Source organism: Papilio machaon, chromosome 11 (genome assembly GCF_912999745.1).
Source record: "Papilio machaon chromosome 11, ilPapMach1.1, whole genome shotgun sequence".
NCBI lineage: Eukaryota > Metazoa > Arthropoda > Insecta > Lepidoptera > Papilionidae > Papilio > Papilio machaon.
The window spans coordinates 7,252,415-7,267,120 of NC_059996.1; positions in this window are offsets into that span (position 1 = coordinate 7,252,415).

The window sequence follows — 14,706 nt, forward strand, 5'->3', positions numbered from 1 at the left end:
TTAACTACATTTAAAAATAACACTTACAGCTCGTATGCCTGTAAGTTTGAAAGTAGCGCCAGTTATCGAGAAATTGAGGAGCAGAAGGTTAGCGTGGTTTGGTCATGTTATGCGGAGGGATGATAATCATATAAACAAAAAAGTAATGAGATTGAATGTGGATGGCTATAAAGGTAAAGGAAGACCAAAGAAAGTATGGATGGATTGTGTGAAAGAGGATATGCGTAAGAAATGGGGAAATTCAGATATGACGGCTGATAGAGATGTATGGAGGAGTAGTACATACTGTGCCGACCCTCCATAGGGATAAGGGCATTTTGATGATGATGATGATGACTTACAGCTCGTATGCTGCTAAAATTTAGATTATTGGATTATAAAAATCTTTACTTTTAATTTAAATATAAGGCTTTTTTCGTGTCGATTTGAACTCCTTATTATGTTAATTAATTGAACAGGATAACAATGTACTATTACATATCTATAGTTATTAATGATGTGTATCAATTTTGTGCAATAATGTGTAGAATTTGATATACCCTTGGGAAATCAGTAAGAAGCAATTCCCCACGAGTCGCGTCTCATTACACGTGCAGTATAGTACACTCACGTTCAACAATGCATCAATTTTCATTGTTTCAAATTACGTTTATAGACTTAGTGACGCTAACTTTCAAAGTTTTAAAACATTTTCATGAATTATAAGTTCTTTATATCATAAAATTTATTTTAATTACTTCTAAATATAAAAAAACGATTATTTATAAAGTAGGGTTAACTGAAGTTAATTGTCTAAAAACAAGTTTTTTCTTGCAATGTTATATACAAAGTAGTTAAATAGTTGATGGTTTTTATGAATTAAATTTCATTTTTACAAACCAGGAGAAGTCTTTTGAGAAACAGCCGCAATGTAAGTCAGATCAGTAGAAAGGTCTTTCCGTCATTGTTCCATGTGTACATTTGACAAGAATCAAATGACATAAAAGTATCTAACTAAGGGCATCTTAAATTCATACATATTAATAGAAGAAACGTGAAAACGTGCCAGAACTTTTTATTGCTGGGATAAAACAGCGTCGGCCACAATGAAAATGAAATGGACCTCGCCATGCTCGACCTTTTCGATCCTAATTTACTTTTCTCCCCTCTCTCCAATTATTACAACATTAAAAAATGTAATAAGATCTAGTAAAATTAGAATAAAAGTAAAATATAATTGTTAACTTTCGGACAACGTTAAAAAAATATACCCAATTGATTCTATCTTCTATAATATTTCTACCTCATATTTGTAAATCGATCAAGTTTTTTTGGCTACAGGATTTAACAATAGAACAGGCATTAAGACATTGGCAGACGCCAGCCCAATAACATCTGTTGCACGAATTGGTTGGATCGCCCGCTGCTATACCATGACCACAGAAGACAGGCGACAAGTGGAAGCAATTCCGTGTTTTATATGATGTTCCGTAGTGTATGTTTAGGAGGCCTAATTTAAGTCCTCTTTCCCTTTCCACTCTTTTCTTTTAAGGAAAGAATGGGAAGGGGATAAGGAGGGGAAATATTCTCTTTGTGTGCGTCTCCTCCACTGTTGATTAAAGGTAGGCAACGCATCTGCAATTGACAATGTCTATAGGCAGCGGAATCCAGATGGCCGCTTGCTCGTTTGCCATATAAAAAAAACATACTTTAATAACATAAACATATGGCTGGTAATATAAATATTATTTTCCTATCATTCCAACTATAAATTAAGTACGTTGCAACATTATTTAATAAACCTAAATGCACTTTATATGTATAACGTGAATTAAAATCCTCACTTTCTATTGTTCACTACAACATGACTCCATTCTAATAATTAAACGCGTAACAATGGCCGTACTAATAACTTTATTCAATAACTCGTTCCACAACGACAGGTCGCGTTATTCTCTTGTCATGTTCACGGACAAAAGGCACAGTAACTACGGGTCTCCACTGATGAAATATTCTCTCATCACTTTTATTCCCTTTGAAAAAAAAAGAGAGGACAGTATGTTTTAATACAATTGTTTCGGCAGTGGAATATCACTGTATAATGTATTATGTAGGTGCAGTCAAAGAACTAAATTCGCTACCCACTTAAGATCGAAACGAATTTAATAAACTGTCACATTAGAGCTATAATTTAGAATATCTGCATGATGCTATAACAAAAATGAAAAAAGGGATCAATCTTTTTTAATCGCCAGAATAACGTAAAGAACTTTGACAGATGATAGCCCACTCTCGACCCACCTACTTAGAGATTTAAGTGGTCCTCCCCATTGCATTTTGAATGATAAATGACATCTTATCCATATGGGTAGGAAATAAACGTCCTCGACTGTAAAGTTTAGGTATTGTCCTCTGTGAATACATTTGAAATTTTCATGCAAATTGCTCCCGACAACCTTGTCGTGCCCTTATGGTAATGTGCTTTGATTAAAATGTATTTCTCTAACATGTTTTTGTGTTTATTAATTAATATTTTAATATGAATTTTTTAATTTTAGATTGATGACTAATGTAGTCATCAATCTATTTTAATTAATTTGAACTTTTATAAGTTTATGTCATGTAACTTTAATATCCTAAACATTAAAGAATGAAAGTTTTTTTCCTTTTAATTAATTCGATTGTAATAATTTTTTTTACAAATAAGTATTATTATTACATTTATTTTACTTTTACGGTGCATCATCTTATCCAATGAAATTGATTTGAATGTACACCATCTCTCTGTCTCTAGCCGTGACTAATTTCATACTTTAAACACGAAAATTTAACACTAGACAAGATTGTAAAGTAGTAAAAGAAAATATAGACTGTTCTCGACACGTAAAAAATGGTAGAATAATGCGCAGACAGCAGTTGTATGCAATTGCGTCCATGAGCGCAAGTCCTCGGGGAAATCTGCTCAGCGGGTTTGCTATGAGCATATCTGTTATACTGCACCGACATGAATGTACTTAACTAGCCCTTGTCGGTACCCGACAAACGGTATATTCTGTCTGCTTATTCCTTTGTTTATGTAATATAAAAACATTCCAATTAAAAAAAATATGTCATTTATATTTTAACAAAGCTTGTAGTCTTTATTAAACTTCAACTAGTAACCGATGCATGATAGAACTGACTATTCTTACTGAGCCCAATGGGGTGGTTGTACCTATCTAAATAACTAACTATATTTTTATATCATAAGGTGGCAAACGAACAAACGGCCATCTGAATACGCCTAAAAGGCGAAGCGATCGCTGCCCATAGACATCCGTAATTGCAGATGCGTTGCCTACCTTTAATCGATAGAGGAGGGGACGCACACAAAGAAGATATATCCTCTTGATATGCATCCCTGCCTACATCAAATTCACTTCCCCTTCTCGTCCTTTCCCTTTAAGAAAAAGGTGGGAAAGAAACATAGGCCTCCGGCACGTACACTCATCAGAGAAAGAAAGAAAAAAAGTAAATGTTTTTCTTTCTTTCTTTCCTTCTTTCTTTCTTTCTTTCTTTCTTTCTTTCTTTCTTTCGTTCTTTCTTTCTTTCTTTCTTTCTTACTTTCTAAACCAGTCGACCCGACCCATTCGTATACCCAACAAATATTGTTATTGCGGGATCTACCACTTTTAAACACATTATTGAAATATTTTATCTTCACGATAGTCAACACATTTCATGCATGGTATTTCTGATATTAAAGTAACGAAGTATACTTTACAAAACACATTCTTCAAACTAACATTCAATAATCAAGTTTGTTCTCATTTTTATAAGGGAAGTGATGCATAAATTCAACATAAATTTGATAAAAAAATCACTGCATAACGTTATCTTAACGGAATAACCCAAAATGTTCAAGGATTTGATTGAATTGTGCGAATTTAATCTGCTACAGCACACATCATTTACCGTGATCAAGTATGTAGTTGAAAATTGTAGAAATCACTAAACAAATAACTTTTTATTTGTTATTTAAGTTAGTTATGTTAGACACTACGTACACAAGGCGACGTGAATTTTTTATAACTGGCTACTTTAGTCGATCGATTTTACGCAATACAATGTTATAAAGGTTCCTACATAAGCACATGTTGAAATTTCTATCAGGCATCGCCAAAACATAAAAAAAAAGTAAAGTCGTCACGATTTTGAAGATGGCGGAGCAAATCTACGAGTATATATGTAGTTAAGATGTAGTTACTAATCTTATACTGACCGAACAGACGATTCGCGTCAACGACTCAAACTCGATACTCGCAACGCAACCATACAATATTAGTGTCGACGATTTACGTTGATATGTGTACGAAGGGCCTCAAAGTAAATGTAAAGTGTATATAGAGTTAAAGTACTGGTAAAATAGAACACAATTAATGGGTTACAGAATGACTATGTTCACGTATTGTAACATAAAGTAAAATTTTAAGATTCATAATAATTCCATCCATCAATTCAGCCTCGTAACGCCCACTGCTGGGCATAAGCCTCCCCCAAAGATCGCCACGATGATCGGTCCTGTGCAACCCGCATCCAGGATACTCCCGCAACCTTGACCGTATCATCGGTCCATCATGCGAGAGGCCTGTCCACACTGCGTCGACCTGTACGTGGCCGCCATTCCAGTACTTTGCGGCCCCATTGGCTGTCATAATATTTATTTGGTAACTATTTAAGATTTTTTTTTAGTTCCAATTTTTTATGAGAAATCAAAGTAATTAATAATATATCTAGAATGATTTATAAAACCACATATTTGGTAGTATTACGTATCGAATTCAATTTGCTATGTGCCCACGTCTGATAGAGACTGATGCACGCGTCGAGTCGCGTCGCCCTCACCCTGCGGAATTCGATTTATTTGTATCATTTAGTGAGCCGTTCGAGATTGGATTAATATATCCATTCCCATTTGAAAATGAGACTCGAATAAAATGTAATCTCTCTCCGGATGTAATTTTTTTTTCTAATAATTCAGTCGGATTATATTGAATATTTAATGTCATTCTTGATTGCTTGTAATGTTTTATGTCGATTATCTTTTTCATCACTAATTACCAAAATTATTGTATTAAATAATCAATTAAATTGGTTCTTAATTTGTATTTAGTAAAGCTGACACATAATTACAGTTTAAGTTTAGAAAAAGTTGTTTGCCCAGTATAATCTATTGTAATACATGAACTCCTACAGTTTATCCAGCATCAGTGAGCCCCTTCGTATATAAAGTACAAACGACTTACGCAATAAAATGTCATAGAGGTACGTACACATGCACACGTCCGTCATTTTGTTCTTTTGTGGCCAAAGCCAACCGCTCTCTACATATTTATCAAGATCGTCGTTTGAAAAGTTGTTACGATTTTCAAGATGGCGCAGCAAATTATTGACATTTTATAAATTCATATTAGTCGTATAGTCGCTATGACTGTACTAACCGAATAGACGACTCGGGTAGAGGATCCAACGTTGTGTGTACGGAGTGCGTTACGCGATAACCGCTACGCAAGTATACAATATTAATTTAGAAGATTCACCTTTCCTTGTGAACAAAGGGCCTAAGAAAACAAATAGATTTTGCGAGATAATCCAATCCCTCAATTGTTAGCATTAATTTAAGATTCTCCCGCCATTTCTATAGATAACTTAAGTAAATTAATACCTGCTGAGGCCGCAGTCGTTGGTTGCTAAGTTACACTAATTCAATGAGCGAAGCCTTCGCTTTTACTTTGTCTATGTTTATTTTAGTAATAGTTTCACCTTTCTATTACTTAAACCTGCGATAATATTTAGTAGTTCATTAAGTTAGTTACCCTTTTTTCTTTAAAACACAAAACGTACTTAGTTAATCCGCTAGCTTACTAATCCTAAGTTAGTATTGGCTTGTCTAAATTTAAAATTTACACATCTTAAAATTACTTAGACTCTACAAAAATATAACGTAAAAATTCCAACGAACCTACTTCTATGTTCTAAATACGATACGTATTTAAGGTACATTTATTTTTCATGTGTTTTATTTTTTATTAATACTCGTGAAATTCTTGTAATTAAATTAAACACGAGAGATGTAGATCATGTTTTCATTAAGATATGTAATATTAATAAAAAAAAGACATATTGTAGTGGTTTAGCACGGGCCGGGAGACAATCTAACTTCACGAGAGGAGAGATATAGTGCGAAGATTAAGAAAGGACTGTCAGTCACAGATAATTTACTGCTGTAATTAAAACAAAAGACGTAGTAATATTTTAAGAAATTGAAGAATGTTCAAGGACTAAATATTTAATCTATTATTTAATTAAGAAGATACAATAGACTAGCTGTCGCCCGCGACTCCGTCCGCGCGTAGCTTATGTGTTCTACCAGACTATGTTCTACATCAAGATTCGTTGAGCCGTTCCGGAGATAGCTTCAAACAAACATCCATCCATCCATCTAAACTAAACATTAGCATTTATAATATTAGAAAAATATAGCGTATTTATCTGTTTATTTATGTACCCTATTTATGTTTTTTTTTTATTTAAATGAAACTGGAAAATTTCATTTTCTCTAACTTAATTTAATTATACGATGTGGATATTACAAAGGGTGTTTCGTTAATAAATATTTCAAGCAAAGAGACAGAAGTGGTCTCGTACATTTCGCTCGACAGTTTGACGATTCGGTACACGTCCCGGCGATGTATAGGGTCATTGTGTTTGCAAACAATCGAAACATATTTCCACGTATTTTTTTATTCAAATTTACATCTTGTCATATCTATATTATTCTCCGTATTGTGATGTCAGCTATCGAAAACAGGAGTACTTTTTAAGAGTTCCTTTTGTATTAATATCAACACTACACGTGACATTAATTGTGAGATTGAAAATAATTCATTGTTTCCATTTCCGACAACTCTAGTTATTCTCATATAAGATTAAAAGATAAAAGATAATATACTTCTTGATATGAATAAATTACATACCTTTTAGTGACATGCAGAATGGTTTTGAAGACTTAATCTTCAATTAAAAACTAGTTTTCACATGTCGTAAGTTAGAAATCCCCGCTAGCAATCCAATTCCGACGATTTTCAGCAAATCCCTGAGCGATAACGTAAATGAGACGCAATCTAAAAGCGATTTGAATTTAAATCCGTATTAGTCAGAATCGGGATTAAAAATCAGCACCGGTCGAATAGTGGGTGACGTTGAGCAATTAATCTTGCGGGAATGGCCCGTCCCTTGTCCGGGACAGTCCCGGCCTCGCCGTAAATCTTGTACACCCGCGTCCCTTCAGATATCTACAGCGAATACAAATTCCGACTTCGAGTTTGCTTTTGAATAATAGAAACCGAGACAAAAGGAATTATCTAGTGCTGTGCTTTGTTTAAAAAATACTTATAGATATAATTTCTGTGGAAGTAAAAAAAAATTATATTCAATGTTTTTTTATGTGTAAATACTAAAAAAAGAACGCCTGTATTTATGAAACGAGCAAAAATTTTCATTCGCCAAAGAGGTTTGTTAAACTAGCAGGCTGAAAGTTGTACACAAGATAACATTAATTCAATCAAAAAAAAGAAAAAAAAACACTAATCGTTGGCATGTTTTTTGCTAAATGTTTGCTATGAAAACTTTAATAAACATTAGCGTTAAGCTAAAATGTATTGAATAATTCTGTAATGGCATATAATTTGCATATTTACACGGCCCTTTAGAACACATTATAGCATGTTTCACACTCGACAGAGGATAACGTGGCGTGGCAGCAACTCTAGTTGCGAGGAATTCATACTCACATGTCGGCTCGCTACATTTTATCTCAAGCTATTAAAGCGACAAATTATAAAGTGCTCGTACACAGTGCTACTTCTTTTATTTAAATAACTTTTTTTTTATTGCATAGATAGTTCATATTATGTTGCGATGTCAATGTGACACACAAATTGACTCAATATAAAACAAACAACGTTGTTTAGGAATTATCATCAGAAATACCTAATAACATAATGAGATTCTATGTACATATGTAGTTGCAGATGCTAGACAAGAAGACAGACTCTGTTCCCTTTTTTCATCCAAAATAAACTTTCAATAGACTATTCTCTTTTGTGAAATTGTTGACGTAAATCGCCATTTTTTTAGCCGACTTCAAAAAGACTTCAGTTTTTTATATGTGTTACCGGGATTTTCCGCCCCTGGTGGTCCGATTTTGATAAAAATAATTTTAATCGAAAGGAAGTGCTTGCAGATGGGTCCCATTTTTTTCGATTTTTTTTAATAACTATAAGACTAGTAGATTTTTTATAAATCTTACTAATAATATAAATGCGAAAGTTTAGATGGATGTATGGATATTTGTTTGAAGGTATCTACGAAATGGCTCAACGGATCTTGATAAAATTGGCACAGATGTAAAACATAGCCTAGAAGAACACATAGGCTACTTAGTACATTTTATTTTAATTCCGCGCGGACAGAGTCTCAGACGACAGCTAGTATAAAATATATTAAACTCGTCATAGTACGTACAATCATTAATGAGAAAATACCATCCGCAATTTGTATTACAAGGGTGATACAGGAGCGGAGGCGTTCGCTATGTCACGCTCATTTAAACAATAATATGATAACGGAATGCCAACCCTGAGCCTAGACACGCTTGTATGTATTTCTACGAATTGGTGTTATTTTAACTACAGTGTAAACTCTTTATAACGTTATCCTTTATAACAATAAACTCCCTGTAACGTTGAAATGAGCCCAACTTGGTTTGCGTTAAAACCCACATATTGAAACACTCTTTATAGCGATACGCCATTCTCTATTACGAAGAAATGTGTCCATATTTGTAGACAGTAAATATTTATTATCGGTATTATTGTTGATATTATGTTATCTTGTTAATTTGATTGTTTTTTGTTCACTCCATATAACGATAACTCTCTATAGCGACAAAAATGCTCAGTCCCTTGAGTTTCGTTATAAAGAGTTTACATTGTATTAAATTTAAATATTGTAACAAAAACATTCTTTTAATTGATGATAATTTCTCGTGTTTCAATACTTTGTCATGCTCATGCTCACAGTAGACAGAGATGACAAGATGTTTTTATACACTTGCTTAAGCAGTGAAAACTCAATGCACAACTACTTCAAACAAATAAATAAACAAAGTATAATAAGAACAAAGTCTTGAAGATTAATCCTTAAGTAAATGATCGTTAAAGCTTTTGTGTCTATTGAAAATTTCTAACTAAAAAAAATATTCTATGACTAATGGAGGTCAATAAACTTACAATTCTGAACCATAACGAAGGTTAACATCTGGTTAAGTAATAAAGTGATAAAGAACTAAATAATTGCCATGCTTTGTGCATTAGAACTGCAGAAGTAATTGATGCAGTTTGTTTTAAACATTTGTTTGAACAGAAAATGACCGACGCGACGTTACAAAAGTTGGCTTTTGAATTGCGTATTTATAAAAAGTGCAAAAATATATTTAGAATTGCTTTCTTGTGATTAATAGTGTCTGAATATTATTTAAATCTTATAAAGTAGTCAGAGATTGTCAAACTAGTTTCTGATGACGTTATTATTTATAATCCAAAATAATACTATGAAACCGTTTCTTCATTCTTAGTTTTATAAGACACTAGTTGTAGACCGCGACTTGGCCCGCGAGGAATTAAAAAAAAACTTAATAAGTAAAACAAATTGCATCAAGATCCGTTCAGCCGTTCTGGAGATAACTTCAAAACAAACATCGATCCATCCATTCAGCCATCCATCTGAACTTTCGCGTTTATAATATTAGTATGAAGTAACAAAGTTAGTTCTATTTGAAAATTAAATCGTTGAAGCAAACACTAAACTCTACATTACACCGCAATAAAAACATGAAAAGTAACAAGGAAATATTTCCCCAAGACAATAATGTAATAACGTTTTCCTCCACCGTACTACATACACTACTTGGAATTTCATTCAGCTAAAAGCAGTTGTGTTGACTGCGCGACGTTACATGCTTGTGTAAAGGTTCAATGAACCCAGATATTTCGTTAAGATATTAAAGTTCTCAGATAGTTCTAAGATATTGACATAATATACAGGTTATTAGGACATACTATAAATACACTTGTGTAAGAAGATTTATATCTTTCTCCTCTTCTTCTCTTAAGGGTGGTTTTAAACATTTAGGGTGTCCCTTAAGTCTGTCTGCTTAACATCAAACTGCTGAACGCAGTTAGGTTTGTTTTAAAGTCTATTTATTAACTTATCTAGATATTTTGGTTATAAATGTGCCTTGTTGCTACGATGACTTAAGTAAGGGAGTACTTAAAGTATGTTGTTTTTTTTTTAATTTAAATAAACTGAAATTCTATGGTATCGGATGTAAGCTGTAGACTATTCCCTTGGGTAATTTACGTAAAAGTATGTTTGTAAGTGTGCAGCTTGGACAAAGAACCCCATCGACTTAATTCCCATGTGAGACCGAGGATGGTTAAAGTGGCCAATAACGTAAATGTAACGTTTTATAAATATCTGTACAGATTATAATCTACTATTTAGAATTTTAGAAAATTTAGGCTCATATTTTAAACGAGCAGCTAATATTTTAGGCATCTTGTTATTGATCTTGTTATTGATATTGATTGATATTGTTGAAGGAAAACGTGATGCAACCTGCACATATCTGAGAATAAATTCAATGATATGTGTGAAGTCAACCAAACCGCACTTGGACAGCGTGGTTGACTATGGCCTAGTCACCCCTAACTTGGGGTAAGCTCCGAGCCCCTCAGTGGGGACGTATAGTGAGCTGATGATAAAAGTATTGGAGTATTATAATCTGCTGAGATGTGGACTGGCTGTTTTAAGTTGTATGAAAGTGTACGACAAGTATGTGTTAAGTATTTTATTGTCTTTTAAGAATAAATTTTCTTATGTAACTTGTGTTCATCATAAAGTACGTTTCAGTATAGAAATATCCTGTTTTCAATATCATGCTGGTTAAAATTGCAAATCATTAAGCACACAATATGTATCCTATTACAAGATACGAGTAAACATTTACCCTGGACCATATTCTAATTGCTAATTATCTCCCCCAACCACCATTGTTGTAGGGATGGGGTACCCAAATAAATTACGTCATTTCCTATTGTCGTGATGACATATTTTAAAGACTCGTGGGTCTGAAAAATGACACGACATCTTTTGTTTGTCTTTACCTACCGAGTTCTCTTTTTTTTTAATAAAAAAAATATATTACTCGAAATCGAGGGGTTCTAAATATAAAGTCAGGTAACTCTTTTTTTCTTGCAAGACAAGATTTTTATGTTCCTATAAAATTATCTTGTTTATATAAAGAAATTTTGAATGAAATTACCTTATCTTAATGAATTTTTCTATATGCTAAAATATGACAGGCTGCTAGTCACGAATTTATCTATGCCGTAGAGCTAATAAATCTTATAATAGCAGACGAAACCGAGAGTATTTGTATTATTTATGAGCGGGGTGCTATTCTTAATATTCAAGGCGAAAGACTCCCACAGTCAATGTCTCTAGCGTACGTTTAGTTTGTGTGATTTACTACGTTTCTTCTATATAATTGGTATATTATATCTTAGTAATCGTGTTTCCACTGTTGAGACATGTATAAAAACATTTTGTCATCACTTTTATTTTCCTTGAAAAAAAAAACGAGACAGTATTTTGTTTTTTTAGAGGTCTTTTGGCTGCGAATAAACTGTGTGTTAGTACGCTGGGATTTCAATGCGATCGATTATGACAAGAAACCAAGGATTTTGTTTACTTTTAAATCTTTCAACTTGCAGTATTTCACGTCCACAAGCGATGCATTAGACTATTAATCATTTAATATGTTGTCTAGACACTGTGTAGGAGAACTTTAATAATGTACCTGCTAACATTCTATTTTGACAGCTAGATTTTAATTTATGTTCTACTAGCCCGTGACTCCGTCCGTGAGGAATTTAAAAAAACGTAATAAGCTTTTGTATACTTCCAGACTATCCCTTATCCCTCCATCCCTCCATCTAAACATCTATATATATAAAAGAAAGTTGTGTTAGTTACACCATTTATAACTCAAGAATGGCAGAATCGATTTGACTGAAAATTGGTGAGCAGGTAGCTTAGAACCAGGAAACGGACATAGGATAATTTTTACCCCGTTTTCTATTTTTTTTATTCCGCGCGGACGGAGTCGCGGGTAAAAGCTAGTTTTTAATATTAGTAAGTAACCAGTATTCAAAATTTTAGGATATTTTAGAAACATCGGGTATCTTCCATAGAAAAACTAACTCCGTCCGCTCTTAAAATTTTTGTTTGTTTGTCCTGTCTACTTGTCCGCAAGGCCGCGTTTGTTCCGGGTTATCTTCGGAACGAGTTTTTTTTATATCATAAGTTGGCAAACGAGCAGACGGACACCTGGATTCGCCGCAATAGCGAGACGACCGTTGCCCATAGACATCCGCAAATGCAGATGCGTTGACTACCTTTAATTAACGGAGAAGGGGACGCACAGAAAGAGGATATTTCTCCTTCCTATGTGCCCCTCTTCCGCCAAATCCATTTCCCCTTCCCATCCTATCCTATTAAGAAAATGGATGACGACTGGACTGATTTTGACGAACTTGGACGGGAAGGTAGCTGATGCACGCGGCCATAACATAGACTTTTTTATTTATTCTGCGCTGACAAAGACGCGGACAAAGATAATCTACAATTTAATAATATTTTGCATGTACGCATGACTCTAGGATAAATACAGTTAGCGGAGAGACTCTTATATGAGACAGATAAAAAATTCAAGTTAATAGACATGATATTAAAATTTCATATGACTTCTTAGAGGATATTTAATGTCGTTTCTACGTGACTACTCTATGGGAGTACTTAGAATCCATTTCCACTAAACAACTAGTCGCATATTATCTCGCTGTTTATTCCTAGTCGTTATCGTGCCAATGAAAATAGTACAAACATTACTTGTAGTGTCAATCAACTTTAGTGGCGGCTTGTTGCTTAGTGGAAATAAGGCTTAATGATATTGCACATGCGACTGCAGCATGATGAGACGTCTGCAAACATTTCTCGTATCCCATTAACTAATTGCTTATTATATCTACATTAACTAGGTATATACATAACTGTAGTTTTGTCAAAAGGTCTATGTTTTCACTACTGAAACACAATTATATTAGTCATCTCTTTCACTCTTATTAAAAAAATAGAGATAACTATGTCTTTGTATAGATGTTATGATAGTCAAAACTTTTATTAAGGTTATTAAATAAAAGTATATTAACTACATTATGGTTTATATGCTACTAGTAATCGCCCGCGTGAAATTAAAAAAAACTTAATAAGTAGCCTATGTGTTCTTCCAGACTATGTTCTACATCTGTGCCAAATTTCATCAAGATCCGTTGAGCCATTCTGGAGATGCCTTAAAACATCCATCCATTCGCGTTTATAACATTACTAGGATATATTTGCTAATTTTGTTATCTACATTTCAGTGAAATGGCAAAGGAAAGAATGCACGTGCTTAAAAAACAGTTTGCCCAATTTAAACGACTCAACGATTGTTCCATTGTCAATCAATCTAGTTCCGCAATCCGTTACCAGATAGCAGCGCCTCTTTTAATTCGAAAAAAAGTGTTTAGCTTGATTTCCTTTTGCTCTTTGCGCTTCGATGGCGTAGTCTAAAAATATGTATTTTTTTATGCGTCGACGATTAAAATTATATTAAGATGAAATTATAGTTAAATTCTGAACTTATAGTTAACTGTTTTCACAGTGACAGTGATGACGAAACTAACGGTTAATTAAAATAAAATAAATGAATTGATAATTCAACCTTTTTTTTTCTTTAAAAAGCACTTAAAATGTCCGCGAATAGAATATACGCGAGAGAAAATTTTCTTGACGGTGCACTTAAAACGAGAATCTAATCTCTTCGAAATGGTACTTGGAATGGCTTTCTATCGACTAATCTTTTGTTGTACGACTATTCATTTAAATTCTATGTTAGCTATATTTCACTGGTGAAGTTTGTCCCATATTAGGTGCCATATTAACATTGGGAATCAAAATTAAAGACCATTGGCTTCTGAACATACTTCTTAATGTAACAGTGAGTGTAGTTTCAACATTATTTGTATATAAAAATTGATACATTTTCAATATTGTGGTGTTGTAAGGAACTAAATCATTGTTGCGGAGATGTTTAGGAAACCTAAAATTCTTTTTGTATGTTTCAGTGAGATCTTGTGCCACATTTAGATTGTTCAGTTTTGACTGAGAACTGGGGCAAGTTTTAAGCATAACAATGGAGTGCAATCGTAGGGGTTTTTCTCACTGCTTTTCACGATAGCAATCGAGATCGCTTTGTGTACGTGATTTTGGATTGCTTTTATACTCGAATAGTTTTTTGATTGTATGATCATACAAAAATGTATAGCAATGTATGTTATCTGAAATCTTACTAACATTATAAATGCGAATGTTTGTATGGATAGATGTTTGTTTGAAGGTATTTCCAGAACGGCATAGATGCAGAGCATAGCTTGGAGAGCACATAGGCTACTAATTTTTTTTAAAACCGCGCGGACGGAATCACGGGCGACAGCTTGTATATTTATAAAACAGTATTTTTGT